The 19225-nt window shown below is 47.6% G+C and overlaps 1 non-coding gene across 1 annotated transcript; it reads left to right on the top strand.

Moving 5' to 3' along the window:
• Positions 1 to 18763: 18763 nt before the first annotated feature.
• Positions 18764 to 18836, top strand: TRNAN-AUU (transfer RNA asparagine (anticodon AUU)). Its single transcript has one exon. It is a non-coding gene; the product is annotated as a tRNA-Asn (tRNA).
• Positions 18837 to 19225: the final 389 nt, after the last annotated feature.

Genomic DNA, 19225 nt, shown 5'->3' on the forward strand with positions numbered 1-19225 from the left:
AGTGGCGCAGGCTGGGCTTCTGTCCCCCTGGAGCCTCCCCGCGTGCAAAGCCCGGTTGGAGACACAGCGAAAGGTGTGGCTGCGACGTCGTTGGAGAGGAACCGAGACAAGGGGGTACGAGTGTGGGAGCCCACGGGAAAGGTGTGTAAACCCAGCCGGGAGAGTCACGAAGGGCTTGCAGAGGAAGCCGGGGTCTGAAGCCCAAGAGGTAGGGGTCAGGGGAAGTGCTCTTGGTAGAAAATGTCATGCAAAGGCCCTGCGGCGAGCAGTGGGCTCCACGTGGAGGAGCCAGAGCGTGGGCACAGCTGCAGGCCCCCAAATCTGGAAGTGGAGGAGGGGAGGACCAGGAGGGGGAGAGACGGGGCTGCAGGAAGCAGTGGGTGTCACACTGGGCCGGGCCTGCATGGCCCCATCTGGGGGTCTGTGCTTTATCCTGGCAGCCGTGGGAGGCCACTGAAGGGCCCCGGGCAGGATGTGACCTGGTCACTAGGGTGCCTCCTCGGATGCCTGCATGGAGATCGCCTACCACAGAAGTCCCACAATCCGTGGCAGCTCTTACACACCTGCTGCCCATCTGTCCCAAGGTGCTTTAGACACATTAGATCTCCGAAAAGCCCCTCGCTCTCAAGATTAGAATCTCATTTTTTTCCCCTGCCGCCCACTGGATGATTTCATTCTTCCCCCATTCCGAAAAAGGCAAAAAACTTGAGGGACAGGACCCAAATCAGTGGTTGCCGGGGGCCGGAAGGGGCCACAGAGGTCACCTACAGAGGGGCGCCAGGGGATTTCGGGGGGTGATAGAAATAGTGTTTTGTGACTCTATGTGGCAAAACTCACAGAACTGAACACTGACAAGGGAGATTTTCCTGCTTGTAAATTATGCTTCAAAAGCCTGACTTTAAAGGAGAATATCTTTCCTTCCCACTGAATCTTGCACAGGCACCACGTCCCTGATTTCTCTGGTGGTGCCACCTCCTACCTTGGCGTTTGTGAAGTCTCATTACTGGTGTCAAATTTTTTTTTTTTTTTTTGAGAGGGAGACAGAGAATCTTAAGCGGGCTTCACACCCAGCGTGGAGCTGTACTCGGGACTCAATCCCACAACCCTGAGATCACGGTCTGAGCCACAACCAGAAGTCAAGATGCTTAGCCAACTGAGCCAGCCAGGCACCCCTATTGATTACCGATGTCGATTTAAAGCTATCTGTTCCTCAGTCTCTCTCCTCTGGCTCGTTGCTAGTGTGTAGGAATGCCACTGGTGTCTGTGCGTGGATGTGACATCCTGCCACTTTGCTGGATTCCTGTATCGAGTCCTGGCAATCTGGGGGAGGGTGGAATCTTCTGGGTTTTCCATGTAGAGTATCATGTCGTGTGCGAGGAGTGAGGGTGTGACTTCTCTGCCGATTTGGATGCCTTCTATTTCTTTTTTCTTGTCCGATGGCTGAGGCTAGGACTTCTAGTACTGTGTTGAACTACAGTGGCGACAGTGGGCATCCCTGTCGTCCCCTCTCTAACTTCTTAAGAGTTCTTAAACTCTTTTACATTTCTTTATTTTTTTTAAGATTTTATTTATTTATTCGTGAGAGACACAGAGAGAAGCAGAGACACAGGCAGAGGGAGAAGCAGGCTCCCTACAGGGAGCCCCATATTCTCTGTGGGCTTTTCATGTGTGGTTTGTATGATATGGAGCGGTGTTCCTCAATATCATAAAAGCCATATACGGGGAATCCCTGGGGATGACTCGGCGGTTTAGCACCTCCCTTCTGCCCGGGGCGTTATGCTAGAGTCCCAGGATCGAGTCCCACGTGGGGCTCCTGCATGGAGCCTGCTTCTCCCCCTGCCTGTGTCTCCACCTCTCTGTGTGTCTCTCATGAACGAATGAATAAAATATTTTTTTAAAAAAGCCATATACAAATAGGAAGCAAACTAAGGGTCACTGGTGGGGAGGTGGGAGGGGAATGGGGTAACTGGGGGATGGGAACTAGGGAGGCCACGTGACACAGTGGGCACTGGGTGTTGTATGCAACTGATGAGTCACTAACTCTACCTCTGAAACTGGTAATATATTATATGCCAATTAATTGGATTTAAATGACATTAAATTAAATCTTAAACAAATTTAAGAAATCTGTCCCCAAGCAAGTAAAACCTCTCCTTGCTTGTCTGTGTGTGTGTGCAACCACGATTCAGCTCCTGGAGGACGATGGGCGGAGCATCCTTACACTTGGATTGTTTTTCCTGCAGGTAACTCAGCCCTCACTAATTTTGAGGGAGTATCGGTCAAGCCAGAGAAGTGACCTCAGCTTTGATGGACTCTTCCATAGCCTTCGGACTGACTTCCCTCTGGCTTGTCCGGTGCCCGTCCCCACCCTTTCCTTTCCTCAGAGTTCCTTTGCTCGAGCCTCCCCATGTGCTATTGTACAGATGCGAAAGGTTCTAACCAGGCGGCGTGCAAAACTAGGCATTAAGCAGGAAGAGAAAATGACTAATAATTTCAAACCTGGAAAGTAAAAAGAGCACCAGTGTTTCCATCATTTTGCCTGGGAAGTGAAGGCCGCTGCAGATTTCTGGAGGCTTCCACCCCTACACTGGCCGAGCCGCAGCCTGCAGCCTGGCAGGCCCTGCCTGCTTGTGTTTGCGAGGTCGAAGCCTGTGATTCTAAAAGATATCCGATTTCCAGAAAAAAAATAGAAGGCTACCTTTGGAGGATCAAGGAAGGATTTCCCACCGGAGTGAGGCCCTAGGGTAAAAGGATTATTTTACCATAGTCATTTGCCAAAAACCTGATTTCCTTGAGTCGTACAGAGAGATAAATCACTTTTATTTTTGTCTTATGCCCTGGAAAAATCTGACATGCGGAAGTCTCGATTTTAACTGTTAGGTGTTTAACATCACCGTGGTTTGCCCAGCACGTAGAAATACTTGTAGAAATTCCTTTCATTCTAACACAAAGCCCAACAGAATAATAAGAACAGGCATTTTGTTTTTGCTAAGTAGCTTGAAGTGGGTATAGGTTCTTCACCTGTGATGTGTGAGCCTTCTCATTGTCATTCAATAGCACCTTTAAATTTAAAGACAGAAAAAATAAATAAATAAATTTAAAGACAGGCATCAGCAACCTGCTGCCCCGGGGGCCAAATCTGGCCCACCACTTATTTTTGTGAATAAAGTTTTATTGAAACACCACCAGCCCCATTTGTTTACATATTGTCTGTGGCTGCTTTCCCCACAAGAGCTGAGCTGTGGAGTTTGGCAGAGATCACGTGGCCTGAAAAGCCACAAATATTTACTACTTGACCCTTTACAGAAGGTTGACCACTCCTGCTCTGAGAGACAACGGTTTCCAGAATCAGTTTCAGAATCCTCATCAGTCCTGTGCTCAGACCTAATTTTCGAAGTTAAGCATGGAAAGGTAGCATCTGGGTTGTGATAATCTCTCTCACTAGGACAGATGTTTTGTTTTGAATGAAAACTAGGAAAAAGGTTAATTAAATTATTGGGCTTTTCCCCCCCTAGAAAACATCTTAGGCAAGGTTTTCAGTCGGCCTTCTTTGTGATACATAAAATTTATCCCCTTGTGTCCATGTGTTTTCACGCACCTTTCATGGTAAATCACTTCAAACATCAGAAAAAGCAATCACTCTTACGCTTTTGGTAGCGCAAGACATTGACATTTTGGGGTTACCAGCAAGGATCTAAAGAAAGATCCTCTGTTCACCGCTTAAAATGGGCAGATGCCCATCTACTCAAACCCTGGGTGTGATTCCAAGAGTTCAGAGGTCTGAAGCCTCCCTGGAGAGTCCAGGTGAATTCCTTCTTTCTGGAAGGATGAGTCCCTGCAGGCAGGACTTGGAGCACCAGCCACTTTAGGAGGGGCCCGAGGAGGGTATTGGGGCGATCCCAGCAGCCGTGAAAGATCCCACCTCACAGGCAGTCACTCTGGTTTCCAAAACTGAAGTCGGAAAGGGTGTTCAGGCTACAGACGCAGATCTAGGCCCTGGTTCTGTGTGGCCGCAGATACAAACAAAAACTTGGGTCCATATCTGACTTGCAGGAGCTGTCACGGGGCGCTTAGGGGATCTCCAGGAATAGAGGACAGCCGCCGGGGACAGAGGGGTACACGTCCCAGGAATATGCAGACACCGCACAGCTCAGAGCTCCGGGAGGGCCCCACACTCCACCGCACTGATCTCTCAGTTTTGTCTACACGTCGGTGTGTAGTGCGAGGCAGTCCCACAGGAACATCTGCTCTGCGGAGGCAGATGTCACACCCGCTCCCTGTAACTGAAGGGACGACAGGATAACCCGGCCAAGTGAAGGATGGGAGTGCAGGCCTCTCTAGCAAAGTCTCCACTGGCACGAAGACCCTGCAGAGCTTGCAGATCGCTGAGCCATCAGGAGAGATGAAGCCCCGCCACTTGCTTGGCCTGGATGGAACCAGAGGGTATGGTGCTGAGTGACAGCCCCTCGGAGAAGGACGATCATCACACGGTCTCACTCATGCGGGGACTATAAGAAATAGTGAAAGGGACTTTGAGGGAAGGAGGGGAAGTGAGTGGGGAAAAATCAGAGAGGGAGACAGATCCTGAGGGACTCCTGACTCTGGGGAACCAACAAAGGGGTGCAGAAGGGGAGGTGGGTGGGGGGATGGGGTGACTGGGTGACGGGCTAAGGAGGGCACTTGATGGGATGAGCACTGGGTGTTATACTCCGTGTTGGCAAATTGAATTTAAATTTTTAAAAATGTAAAAAAAAAAAAAAAAGTGCCGGCCCACGGGCCAAACGCAGCTGTTTCTCATTTGCATATAAGTAGTGTTTATTCACAGACCGAGCCGAGCCGCTGACTTGCAAGCACTTGTCAGGTTGAACAAACAGTTCTGTAATCTTCCCTCCAAATTCAGATGTGAGATGAAGGGCTCCGCTGGTGGGGTCAGCTTCTTACCGAAATGTCTTTCGTGGGTGAGGGCCACGGTGGGGCCGATGCATCACTGGATGACATCGCCCCAATCACCGAAGCCCCCCCCATCCCCGAGTCCGGCTGCTGGATGCCTCCTGCAGGGTGGAGGGGTGTGCAAGGGGTGCAGAAGGAATCGCCCAAAGGTCAGCTACAGAGAGGCGTGCTGAGGTCCTGAGCCGGTCACAACGCAAACCCCTGGGGCTGGCCCTGCGTCAGGTCCCCTGGGCTGCTGCAATAATTCCCGGGGGGCACAGCCGCACCTACTGGGAGTCAGCCCCGTCCTGTGTCCACAGGCATCACCCAGTGCGGCCCAGGCCCAACACAGCAACAGGTCTGGGTCCTGATGACGTAAAAACAAACAGAAAATCTTACCTGCCTCCAATAAAACCTTTACCTGGAGCGTTTGGTGAGTCACTGCTGAGCCTAGATAATGCCTCAGCTAAATAGGAATTGTCTCTACAGGCAAGTCATCGGTTTATTGTTTTTTTTTTTTTCTTTTTTTTTCTGTGTGAGGGAGGGGAAAGCTGGAGAATTTCCCAGCTGCATGGAGCACCCTCACCCCTACCCCACCTTCCTGTCTCTGTGAGATTGCAAATGTGTTACCCCAAGGAACCAAGGAACCCGGGGAGGAGTTCAGAAAGTGGGTGTTGATTTTAGCTCCTCGCTGGCTGCCGAGTGGCCTCAGGCAAATCCTTTAACCCCTCTTGGGCTTGTTTCCTCGGCCCTCAAAAGATCATTAGGGGGAGATGGTTTCTAAAGAAACTTCTCGCTCTAAAATGTGACTGTGTGAAGCTTAGGACGTTCCAAGGATCTTTAACTCCCACAGTGGGCCCTTGAGTCCCAGGAGGGACAAGGCCTGTGTATTATTTAAACAACTGAATTGCAATAAGACTTTTCCCATTAAGGCAATTGGTGCAGGCAAGTACTTTATAATAATCTTCCCAGGAGCTCATTTAAAACTCCATTAAAAAGCAAACATATTTTTCCAAGTGAGCTCCTTCTAATTACGTGTTATTTGAGCTTCATGTTTTCTTGCAACCTTGAGTTCTGGGCTCCTGCGGAGGTCCAGACCAAGTGCACGCTCTCCAGAAAGACCATTGGTTTGATCAAAGTTGTAGGTACAATGATTAAGGGATGTAAACGAAATGGATTTGGTTCTTATTCTCCCTCCCTGTTCTGTGCTTTCTTCCCACTTTCCTGCATCACAGCCTCGACCACTTAAAACAGTGATGGAGGGACGCCTGGGTGGCTCAGTTACGTGTCTGCCTTCGGCTCAGGTCATGGTCTCCAGGTCCTGGGATGGAGCCCAGGGAGGGCTCCGCAGGGAGTCTGCTCAGCTGCTTCTCCCTCCCCCCAGCCCCTGCTTGTGGTCCCTGGTACATTCTCTCAAATAAATAAACACAATCTTTAAAACAGTCATGTAAAAGCTAACGATTACTCACTCAGTGCCTAATTGCCAAACACTGTTCGAAGAGCCAACTCCAAACACAAAACTCATCATAATTCTAGGTCCTTTCCATTTGTTGATGAAGCGATTTCTCCCTATAATGCTATAAGGCAGGTACTTTTATTACCCTAATTTACCAACGAGGAAACTGAAGCACGGGGAGGTTAGGTAACTTGTCTAGGGTCACACAGCTAGTAAGTGGCAAAAGCAGGATCTGAAGGTGGTCAGGCACCAGAGCCCACACTCTTTACTGTAGTGCTTTATACTGGGGCATCTTGGGATTCGAGAAGCAATGTTCTATACGAGGAGTTTTTAAAATGTTGTTGCATCAAGTATTTTACTGTCCAAGCAAAGGCTAATCTAGAGATGATCTGGAATGACAAAATGATTTCCCCCTGATTCCAATGGTTTAGGCCAAAAAGCCACAGCCACAAAATCCACGATGTTTTCACCCCATAGTGACTTTCTGGAGAAACTGCCAGTAGAGTCTGCTTTAGACCAAGCCAGAGTCCACAAATCAGGCCACCTCCACTTAAGGCAGATGAGGCTACGGCTTAGGCGGCTAAAAATTAATATCCCTGGTTGACCTACATTAAATCCATTTGGGCGCAGCGATCATAATGGGCATCCCTTGCATTCACGCACACAGCCCGCTGATCCTCTTGACCTCGTCTATGGAGGACGAAACTGAGCCTAGGAGTACGAGCTGGTTCTCGTGGGCTCCACGCATCCGGTGAGGACCAGGCCTGGGCAGTCTCCATCCCACTCCTTAAGCCCACAGACATCAACATATGTGCCAAAGCAGATCTTGGAGGAAGCTGTCCAAGTTCTTTTTTTGAGGAACCTGCAGCCTAGGTAAGTGGCCTCCGTCCATCTCAACCCGGGGGAACGATCCCATCCTTAAAAGCATGTGCTTCGATGTGGGAGTGAGTAGGTGGGTGCCAGCCTAATGTCTTTGACCCAAACGGTGGATTTGGTGACTAAGAGGAGAGATCTTTTGCACTTGATCTTAGCCAAAAGGCCGAGAAGCGATGAGACATCTTTTCTTTTTTTTTAAAGATTTTATTTATTTATTCATGAGAGACAAAGAGAAAGAGAGAGGCAGAGACACAGGCAGAGGGAGAAGCAAGCTCCGTGCAGGGAGCCGGATGTGGGACTCGATCCTGGGTCCCCAGGATCAGGCCCTGGGCCGAAGGCGGCGTTAAACCTCTGGGCCACCCGGGCTGCCCCCTGAGACATCTTTTGAACAGCACTACACCTAAAGCTGAGTATTTTAATCAAGCAGAAGTGCAAATAGTGTTTCCAGTCTTTGTGTTGGTCATTTACTGTGACAGACCTCGTGGTGGGGACTGAATGCTCACGAGGTTCACGGGGTTATGATGGGAAGGTCAGGCTATCCTGGTCGCAGTTAAAAATTAGTTACCTTTCCCCACGATACGATTGAATAAGCACATTACCAGTTTCTAAAAGAGGTTGTGAAACCTGCCAGGGGGAAAAAATATTATATAACCAGTTTGGGGCAGAAACTTCCTCACCCCCCCCCCCCATCTCAGCAGGGGGCTGAACTGCCCGACTTGGGGGGGGGATTCATTCCTATTTCATAACTATGATTATTTCTCGGAAGGGCTTATCTTTGATTGCTAACAACCCTTCTCTCTGAGCGGCTTTTCCTGCTCTGTCCTCCCAGTCGACGTCACGACCCACACCTAGAGCCACTACAAACACCCAGCACCGGGCACTGATCTGCGGTGAGTAAAAGCAGCCCGGTCTTTACGGGGTTGTAAACCCAGAGACGTCAGTGTGCCAAGCTTCACTGGATTTGGTTGTCAGGGCAGTGGAGCATCTAGCTGAGCCCCCATCTAACAAAACGCATGCAGACACCAACATATAAACAACGATTTAACATATAACATATGTAACAACATATAAACAACGATTTCCCAAGTGAGCCTTTTTTTTTTCTTTTTTTTTTTTTTTTTTTTTTTTTTTAATTTATGATAGAGAGAGAGAGAGGCAGAGACATAGGCAGAGGGAGAAGCAGGCTCCATGCACCGGGAGCCCGACGTGAGATTCGATCCTGGGTCTCCAGGATCGCGCCCTGGGCCAAAGGCAGGCGCCAAACTGCTGCGCCACCCAGGGATCCCCCCAAGTGAGCCTTTTGTAAGGCGTACTGAGGAGCAACAAGAAGTATTTATGATTGGAACAGCCCTGGTATCTTAAAGGTCTTCTGATTTAGAATTAAAAACACAGAAGTAATGCCATGCTGGGTTTTCTTTTCCCTCCGAAGTCAGCTGCAGGTACTATCAGCAGTCAGGGTACTAATATAGGTCAACTTTAAATTGCAAATATCCTGCTTTTTACTATTGTCATCGTTAACTGTGTTTTAGGTTGCTGGACAAAACTGCTCTAATACAAGAATTTAGGGCTAAACAGGCAGGATGTGAAATTTTGCCTGCTGTGGGAATGGTTTTCAATGAAAAATCTTAGAAAAAAAAAAAAAAAAAAGCAAAGAATCTGTCCTCTGTATTCTCTCTCCAGAGACAATACAGATGGGTGGGAGTCCCAGTTCCATAGCCAACAAGGAGATTTTGGCTAGCTTATTTAATCCCTCTGCATCTGCCTTTCTTCATTTATAAAATGGACATAACAAAAGGAATTGGTTCAGAGAGCAGATGGAGAGCGAATGGGCTGTTTAGGTCCTTTGTAACTCAGTAAACAGTCTATATGGCTTAGCTATTATCATATTCTGTTACTAATCATTGATATTTATTGAGGGCTTAACTCATATGAGGAGGTCCTTTTACAAGTACTTTACTCATCTTATCTTAATGGTATTGTAAAAACCCTATTAAATAGGTACTATTATCTCCATTTTACAGATGAGGAGAATGCACAGAGATTTTCAGCAGTTTATCCAATGTCATACGACTGCTAAGTGATAGGACTGGGTTTTGACCCCAGAAAGCCTGGCTCCAAACCCATTTTAATTAACTAGTATAACTACACAATGGTGTCTCTCAGGTCATCCTACTTAATCCATGGCAGGTCAGTGGTACAGAAAATCAGAAAAAAAATTCAGGGCAACGGGCAATGAGTATTTTCAACCGACATGTATCCACTAGGGCCTGGAGGAATTTTGCATATATAGAAAATGTCATTGGAAAAATAACTAAAGTGTCTGATAATGAGGCAGATCAAGAAAATATAGAAAATGTCAATACATACTTGCAAGCAATATATCAACTAAGGGGTTAAATATAAAGAACTTGTACAACTCAACACTAAAAAAAAAGAAAAAGAAAAGCAACCAAAAAACCCCAATCCAATTAAAAAATAGGAAGAGGAAACTGAGCAGACATTTCTCCAAAGAAGACATCCAGATGGCCGACAGACACATGAAAAGATGCGTAATATCATTAATCATCGGGAAAATGCAAATGAAAACCACAATGAGATATCAACCCACATCTGTTAGAATGGCTGAAATAAAAAAAGACAAGAAACAAGTGCTGGAGAACAAGTGTAGGGAAAAGGATCCCTCGTTTACCTCATGCACTGTTGGTAGGAAGGTAAATTGGTGCAGCCACTGGGGAAAACAGTATGGAGGTTCCTCAAAAAATCAAAAATAGAAGTACCATATGGCCCAATAATTGCACTACTGGGCGTTTACCCAGGGAAAATGAAAACACTAACTTGAAAAGATGGATGCCCCCCGCCCCCGTGTTTACTGCAGCATTGTTTACAATAGCCAGCCAGAGTGTCCATCAATAGACTAATGGATTAGGAAAATGTGTACACACACACACACACACACACACACACACACACACACACACACACACTGGAGTACTATACAGCCATAAAAAGGATGAGATCATGCCATTTAAGACAACATGGATGGACCTAGAGGGTATTACGCTAGCTGAAAAAAGTCAGACTGGGAAAGACAAATACCATATGACTCCACTCATAAAAGGAATCTTTAAAAAATGAAAAATAAGCAAAACACAGAATCGGAACTATACATTCAGAATAAATTGATGGTTGCCAGGAGTGGGAGGTTGGGCAAAATGGGTGGAGGCAGGAGATAGATACAGGCCTCCGGTAATGGAATGAGTAAGTCATGGGGTGAAAAGCAGAGCATAAAAAATCAGTCATGATACTATGAGTGGTGTAAAGGGACAGATGGGAGCTACTCTGTGGTGACCTGAGCATAGTGTATAAATTTGTCAAATTACTAATTTGTGCACCTGAAACTAATGTAACAGCGTGTGTCAATGATACTGGAGTAAAAAAAAAAAAAAAAAAAAAACACACACACACACATAAGATCAGGGTTTTTTTTAAGATCAGATTTTTTTAAAAAGAAGATATCAATACAAATATCCAACTAAAGTATGAGAAAAAATGTTCCTCTTGATTGTAATTGAGACAATAGTAATTTCCAGCATGTGTGATCGTGTGGCAGAGCAGCAGAGGGATGGATTCAAATAGCCTTCTGCAGGGCAATTTGGCAATGGGTATCAAAAGCCTTAAGCAAGCATGTTGCTTCTAGAAGTTTATTTCATATAAAGAAATGCATAAATGCGCTCATTCAGACACTGTTTGTAATAAAAATTTGGAAACAACCTAATGAGGAATTTATTATGCATATGGCCATGTAAATCTATTCTAAGGAAATGGCCATGGATGTGTGCAAAGATTTATTGACATAGATGTTCATGATAGCAAATAGTAAATTAAAAAAAAAAGGAAAAAAAATGACTTCAGCTGTTAAAAAGAAGGAATTATATTTAATTTAATCATAAAGCACCTATGTGATTTGGAAATGATGTTACAGAAGGCCGTAAACATGCATTATGAAAAGACTCGAAGAACATACAATACAGGTTTGCAGTCGTAATTTCAGAGTCGTAGTACTAGAAGCGAATTTTGCTTTATTTTGTTTGTTTTCTCCAGACTTTCGGTGCTGAGTACTTCCATACTAGGGAAAAATAAGGGTATTATAATAAATGGAAATATTTATTTCAATGCAAAAAAAAAATCAGGGCCATATTATACAAGATTCTAAACTACAAGTGCCAGAAAACCCAGATCAAACAAGTTATTGATGAGATTGATGAGTATGTTTCAGGCACGGCTTGATCCAGGCCTCAAACAAGGCTGTCACGACTTGATCCTTCTCTCACCATCTCTTCATCTCTTTCTCTTCTCTTTATTGCTTCATTTTCAGGAACGCTCTCTCCATAAACATTCATGGCGCAACTACAGCGGTACAAGTATGTCCACCAAGATGTTTGTATCCTCTTCCCTCCGCAAATTCTTCAACTGCCTTTTTAATAAGAGTTAAAATAAAAGTCCTGGATCTTATGTTCATCAGCCATGGTGGGATAGTTCCCTTATCCCTGATGCCATCAAACAGTCCTACAGAGGGAATGCCCTGATTGGTTATGCCGGGACACATGTCGGGGAGGTGGGCTCAGCCAGGGTGGCAGGGAGTGAGAGTGGGGGGAGGGTGTGTTTTCCTATCAGACAATGGAGCTCCCTGTAGGGAAGGAAGAGTGGAGATGCTGGTGAACTAAAGCCACAATAATCAAGAACCAAAAACCCACTCACCACGAGATTTCAGTTTCTTGAGATGCTGGCCGTGCGTGGGAGGCACAGCAGCAGCAGCCTTGAGTCACTCAGGTCTCTTGTGTTGGCGCATGGCCGAGATCCAATTAGACCCGCCTTGAACCAGCAAGAGAATTGATTGACTTACATAAATGACAAGTCCAGGGGTAGGGCTGGCTTCGGGGAAGTCGAAGCCACCCAAGGATCCTACCAAATCTCTCCAACATCTTCCAAACAACTTCAAAATCATCGAAGGGGTGAATTTGAATCTCCGGATTCCACCCAAAGGCTCCCCCCACCTCTGGGCGCTCTCCCCCCCGGGTGGCAAACTGCTCCAGCAGTTCCACCCTTCACGGCCTCACACCCCGCCAGGTGTGACCCGGCGACGGAGAGTCTGTAGCATTTTCCATACAAGCCCCGTGACTGTCACCTCGGTGACGGGCCCAAACTGGAAGGGCGTGAGGAGGCTTGGTGCTAATTCTTTGGATGGTGGGTAGGATTGACCAGTGAAGCCACCGTGTCCTGGGCTTTTCTCTGTTGGCAGCTTTTTGGTTTCTGATTCCATCTCCTTGCGAGTGATGGATCTGTTCAGATTTTCTGCTTCTTCACGGTTCAGTTGGTCGCTTGTTTGCTTTTAAGTGTCTGTTCATTTCTTCAAGATTGTCCAGTTCGCTGGCACACGATCGTTTGGTTTTCTCTCGTGATTCTTTGTACGTCTGTAATACTGGTTGTAACGTCTCCTGTTGTATTTCTGATTTGATTCATTTGAGTCCTCTCTCTCTTTTTTTTTTTTTTTCTTAGTCAGTCCAGCTTAACGTGTGTCTATTTTGTTTATCCTTTCAAAAAGCAGCTCTTGGTTTCATGGATTTTTTTTTTTCCTATTGGCTTTTTAAACTCTGTTTCATTTATAATTTCCATTCTGATCATCATGATTTCCTTCCTTCTGCTGACCTGGGGCTTCATTTGTTCTTCTGGTTTCTTGAGGTGGAAAGTTAGGTTGTGTATGAGCTTTCTTTTTTTTTTTTTTTTCCCTAATGTAGGCGTTCATCGCTATGAAGTGTTGGCCCAAACTGGATCACGAGCTCATTCCTGACCAATCTGTATGGCCTGGGGAATGGGAAACGTGATTAGCTTGAGCCAATTATCATCCATTCTGGGAACTGGGGACCAGATCAATCCCATCTCGCCTGCCAGTGAGAAAGGAAGAGGGGTGTATCCCCAAGGAACATCCAAGTGGGGCAGGGAAGAACCGGCGCTGGGGACGTAACTGGCAAATGTCTAGTCCCACTCTTTAGGAGTCTGATGGATTTTAAACTCTATCCAGTTGTTCATTTATTTTAATTAAAGATTTTTATTTATTTATTCATGAGAGACACACAGAGAGAGGCAGAGACACAGGCAGAGAGAGGGAGAAGCAGGCTCCCTGTGGGGTGCCCGACCCAGGACCCTGGGATCACGCCCTGGGCCAAAGGCAGATGCTCAACCACGGAGCCCCCCAATGGCCGCCCAGTTGATCACTTTGGAATGGGGAATATTTATTAAAACCATACCCTGTTTGTGGCTTAGCACAGAATATTTCCAACATATTTCTAACATGCTAAGTGAAGAAGCGTACGTTTGCCACAGACCTTCGAGCACATCTCCACTTTCAGAGGTGCCCACTGCCGTCAAAAGGGGGCAGAGACCATCACAGCACCCTGTACACTGCCCTTCTCGGCCCCAGGCAGCCTTCCTTCTCTTGAGTTGAAATAACCTAACAGTTGTTTTTATTTTTAATATGTATTTTCATGAGATTTTGTTGAGGGAAACATATGGGCCTCTGAAATGTCAGCACACTGGGAGGAAGGCAGGAGGTGTCAGGAGTTTTGTGCTCCCGTCTCTCTTATTTACAGACGGGGGTTCCAAGTCGTGCGGGGTTAGCGAGAAAAACAAACACAAGGATCCCTGCCTGGGATGACATCTGTCCACCAGGACCGTCACTAGCTTTGGGTTTTGAAGGGTTTTCGGTAGATGCCACCGGCCAGGGATGACACGTTTTCACCCCCGGGAGAAAGTTTGCACGACTCCCTTCAGGGCCAACCTGTCCTGTGATGCCGAAATGTGCCTCTGCCGGAGCAAAAGCAACGAGGAGGCCTCAGCAGCTGACAGCTTGAGAGAGAAGCACAGTCACTGGGGCTAACGTCGCTGCAAGTGAGGGACAGCGCTGAAGGCCACGCGCAACCGCTCGGCGCAGACGACAGCAGGCCCTGGCAGACGACGTGACTCACCAAGCTGCTTTCCCGGGTGGCAACTGCTGCAGAACACCCCCCTCCCCCCGGCTTGCCTTGCATGAGTCAACGGGATCCTGCAAAAGTGTCATAAAATGTCAGTGGAAACACTTCTGCCACCAGGGCCCAGGAGACGCGAGAAGTGGGGACCGGAGGGTCACCAAGGAAAGGGTCGGCCCCTCGCCAAGGGGGCTCCTCTGCTGCAGGTGCACAGCCGCAGCCTGAGACCCGGACGGAGACGGGGACGGGGACGGGGACATGACCCCGGGAGCCCCGGCCTGGCCTCCTGGCTCGGGAGACCCCAGAGCAGGGCCCACTCAGCCCTGGCACCCGCAGTCTCAGGCACTGAGGGGACACTTCCTTTTTCTGACCCCTGATTCTTTTTTCTTTTTTTTTTTTTTGATATTTTATTTATTTATTTTTTTTTGACAGAGAGCGAGAGAGCACAAGCAGGGGGAGAGCAAGAAGGAGAAGCAGACTCCCTTCCTGGGCAGGGAGCAAGAGGCGGGACTCGATCCCGGGACCCGGGGGCCACCAGCTGAGCCGAAGGCAGGCGCCCAACTCACTGAGCCACCCGGGCACACCCCCTACCCCGATTCAAACCGTTTCATCTGTTGGATTCTCTGGCTCCCAGACTTGGGTCCTGTGAGATTTCAGGGGGGCCCATAAGTACATGGCTGAGTCCCCAAGGAGACAGTCCCCAGCTCTCGCATTCCCAGGGCACACTCCAGACTCTGAAGTCACCAGGGCTCACGTGAAAGCCCCGGGGAGCATAGGGTTACCCCGATTTCCTCAACTGCCCAATCGATCACTCATCAAAACCTCGTTGCCTCTGAACACCATGCAAGGTTAGATTTGATTTCACTTCAAAAGAACCTCCAGGGCCGCCTGGGGGTCTCGGCGGGTGGGCATCTGCTTTGGGCTCAGGGCGTGACCCCGGGTCCTGGGATCGAGTTCCGCCTGGGCCTCCCCATAGGGAGCCTGCTTCTCCCTCTGCCTGTGTCTCTGCCTCTATCTCTGTGTCTCTCATGAATAAATAAAAAATCTTAAAAATAAATAAAATGTGAAGGTGGTTACCTGCTTGCTTCAAGATATTCACACGACACCACTTTTTAAAATGTGAAAAGCAAAAACTCCTGCTGTCTCAGGGAAGCCCTTGGAAGCAGCTCCATCTACAGCCGGGGCTGGGTGGGTGGTGGAAGGTTCTCGGGTCTCTGCAACCGCTTCTTTGGGGGAGCAGAGCGCTGCCTGAACATGTACTTAAACGAGTTCACCTGGCGAGCCTGTGGCCTCTGAAGTTTGTGAGGTCTGTCGCCATCGACCTTCCTGTGAACATGAAATGTGTGTGCCTGGGTGCAACTTTACACTCACACACACTCACACCCACACACCCACACCCACACACGGGTTAGACTCATACCGCAGGGATTCATGCAACACAAGCTGAATGGGCCGGGCCCACCTGACTCCCCACCACGTCACTGACACCTTGTCCTGTCACTCTGTGTGGTAGGTCATATCTCCTATTTTCGGGTCACGGCTTCCGAATCTACAGCAGGGTGAGCTGAACCCCCCCGGCCAGGCGTTTGCGCTGCCTTGGTTACTTGGGGCTGGGCTTGGGGCCCTCCTTGGCCATTGCAGCCTGGTGCCCTTGGTTGAGTACTTAACTCCCGTGTGGCTCCCTTTTTCCCTTTACCTATAAAACAAGGTTCCCAAGGGCGTCCCCCAAGGTTGTTGTGAGGCTCGAAAGAGTTTACCCAAAGGCGGGTGGGAACATCGGGCCCGACGTAGGACGGGTGGTGAGATCGTAACTGACTGCCTGGCATTTTCTGACCCCGGGTCTCAAAATAGGGGACTCGAAGGCTGGCTTCCAGGGTGCCAGCGGGGAGGCTGCAGGGCTGCGGTTTACGAGCAGGGAGCCGAGCAGGGAGCCGTTATCTGAGGAGCACAACCCAGATGACCCAGGCACAACTCGGGGAGTGCGGCTTCCACGCGGGGCCGCGCGGCCTCCCTGCCAGGACCCACGGAACGCGTCTGGATCTGCTGTAGGTGATGTTTCTTCAAACTGTGTTGGGGTTTCTTCCCTCTCAACTTATTTTGCTATAATTTTGGACAGAAAAGTTGTAAGCATGCAACAAAGATTTGTCTCTCATATCCCCCAAATGTTAACGTTTACTACATTTGTCTGATACACTCACGTGTGCCCACACGGGCATTTTTTTTTTTTCACCTGAACTTTTTGAGAGTCAGTTGCAGCAAGAGTGACCAACTCCTCCCATTTTGCCTGGGACTTTCCTGATTTTAACCTTAAAAGCTCTGCATCCCTCAGGCCCAGGCAACCTGAGACAACTGGTCACCCTCGCTACAGCCATGACGCCCACTTGGCTGTAACTTCCTCAGCAGGTACGAATTAAAAACAAGGACATAACCACTGTAGATCTGGGAATAAGCTTTGATACGAAAGCCTCTTTGAGCTGTAGACCACGAAGTTTTCAAATGTTGCCAATCTTCCCCATAACGTTTTTTGTCAGAAGAACAACCCGGATCATGCATGGCATTCACTCATCGTATCTCTTCTCTATTCCTTCCTTAGGGCCAGTTCCTCAGTCTTCGTCCTTTGTGATGTTAATATTCATGAGGAGTACAGGCCAAGCACGTAGAATGTCTTGGGTGGGTTTGTTTGATGGGTTCACACAATTAGATTCAGGTTATTTGTCTTTGGCGAGAATCCCACAGAAGTGAGGCCCCTGGTGTTGATTTATCCCATGAGCAGGTGTGTTGACTTTGATCACCTGATGGAGGGGCTCTCTGCCAGGTTTCTCCCCTGTAAAGCCACTATTTTCCCCCTTTGTAATCAGTAAGTGTGTTGTAGGGAGGTGTTTGAAGACCAGATGTACGCATCTTGTTTCTCATCAGACTCTCCCACAGGTTGTAATACGCATTGATGATTCTTGCCCGAATCAATGATTTCTGTGATGGGTTGCCCAATGGCTGAACTGGATTTTTGAAAAAATTAGCAGTGGAGAATCTTCATTAGAAGAAGCACATGGGTTTACGGAGGATCCAAGTTAGAGATACCTGCTGTACAATGTAGCAGGGGATGGCAAGCTCTAAGCCCCTGGGTAAAATCTAGCTCAATGCCCATTTTGTAAATAAAGTTTTATTGGAACGCAGCCATGCCCATCTGCTTCCCTACTGCCTCTGACTGCTTTCACACTACACTGGGGTAAGCGAGAGGCTGTAACAGAGACTCTATGGCTTGAAAAGCCTCACATACTTACTACCGGGACCTTACAGAAAATGTTGGCTGATCCCTCATAAAAGGGGGCGGGGGGACCGCCTCTGAATTAACCTTCAGCTCGGTTTAGCTCGACAGAGGGAGCATCCATCTGCTCTGCAGGCCCTGAGGGCTGGGTAACAGCAAGGTGTGCGTTCCTGCCCTAGAACCTAGTGATGCGTAGGGCTTCCGCACACGGGTTACCGCATATGCTACAGACGTGTCCTGCCGTGTTACTTACAACGGATCGACTCTGTTTTTCTTTTAAGGTATAACTATAAATTATCGAGAAGGAAAATTATACCAAGACATAGTGATTAAATACAATTCCTGTGATTAGCCTGACCAAAATCTTTGCTTATCAAAGCATCATGAAATCGTATAAGAATGTCCTCTTTACTTCTAGCAAATCTTTGGTACAACAGAACTCCGGGGATCAAAAGAATTTGAACAACTCTCAAAGCGTGTAACATAAGCATCAGGGTGGCTCAGTCGATTAAGTGACAGAGTCTTGATTTCGGCTCAGGTCATCATCTCGGGGTCGTGAGATCCAGCTCCGCGTCAGGGCCTGTGCTCAGTGGGGGGGTCTACCTGAGATTCTCTCTCTCTCCCCCTCTGTCCCCCCAGTGTGCACGCTCTCTCTCTCTTTCGAATAAATAAATAAATCTTTGAAAAAAGGAGTGTATAAATGCAGAGAGAGTCTGTGTTGGCACTAGATTTGGTAAGGATAAATAATAAGGGTCATTGGGAGGCTGAAAGCATTAGTTAGTCATGTACATGTGAAATCACTTTTGTTTCCAGAATGTATCTTGTTTACGAAAGCTCCAGGCAAGACCAGGCTAAACTGAATGTGTTGCTCCGAAGGCTCTGTTTTGTGATAGGAAGAGGAAGTTCTGGAAAATCAATTAAGAACTCAAAGTAACTTAATCTTGTTGATTGTTCCCTTTTATGGGGAACACCCATGTAGCGCTGGAAAGACCAGCTCCAGGAAAAGATGTGTTTTTTAGGCCAAGCCTATATATGATCAGAGAGTTGCATATCTTTCTGGTGAATTTTGTCCAAACACACACACACACACGCACAAACACAAATCGATCTAGATTTTACTAAATCCAAAGCAACAGCTTCATATTAGTAAAAACCATCCATAGATGGTTGCTTGAGATAGTGCTGGGATAAGGAGGCAAAGAGAATTTTAGGGGCGCCTGGCTGGCTCAGTTGGTAGAGCGTGTGACTATTGATCTCGGGGTTGTGAGTTTGAATCCCATGCTGAGCGTAGAGATAAAATCTTAAAAAAAAGAAGAATTCTCATGACTGTTAGAATTCTTACAAAAGATTATTAATGTGGCTTTAAAGCAGATAAAGCGGCCCTAAAACTGGACAGGATGCTGAAGACTTGGAAAAACATAAAAATGAAACCTTGTATAATCACAAAATGGCAGAAGATAAAAAAGGAAAAGATGATTGATTAGCGTAAGACTAAAGTACATGAGCTTCTGCCCAAGACACTCACTGAAGTGGATCATAGAAATTAAGCTCAGGGCGCCTGAGTGGCTCAGTCGGTTAAGTGTCTGCCTTCAGCTCAGGTCAGGATCCAGGGTCCTGGGATCGAGTTCTGCGTCAGGCTCCGTGCTCCTCGGGGGGTTCTCTTCTCTTTCTGGCCTT

This window comes from Vulpes vulpes, chromosome 14 (genome assembly GCF_048418805.1).
Source record: "Vulpes vulpes isolate BD-2025 chromosome 14, VulVul3, whole genome shotgun sequence".
Classification (NCBI taxonomy): domain Eukaryota; kingdom Metazoa; phylum Chordata; class Mammalia; order Carnivora; family Canidae; genus Vulpes; species Vulpes vulpes.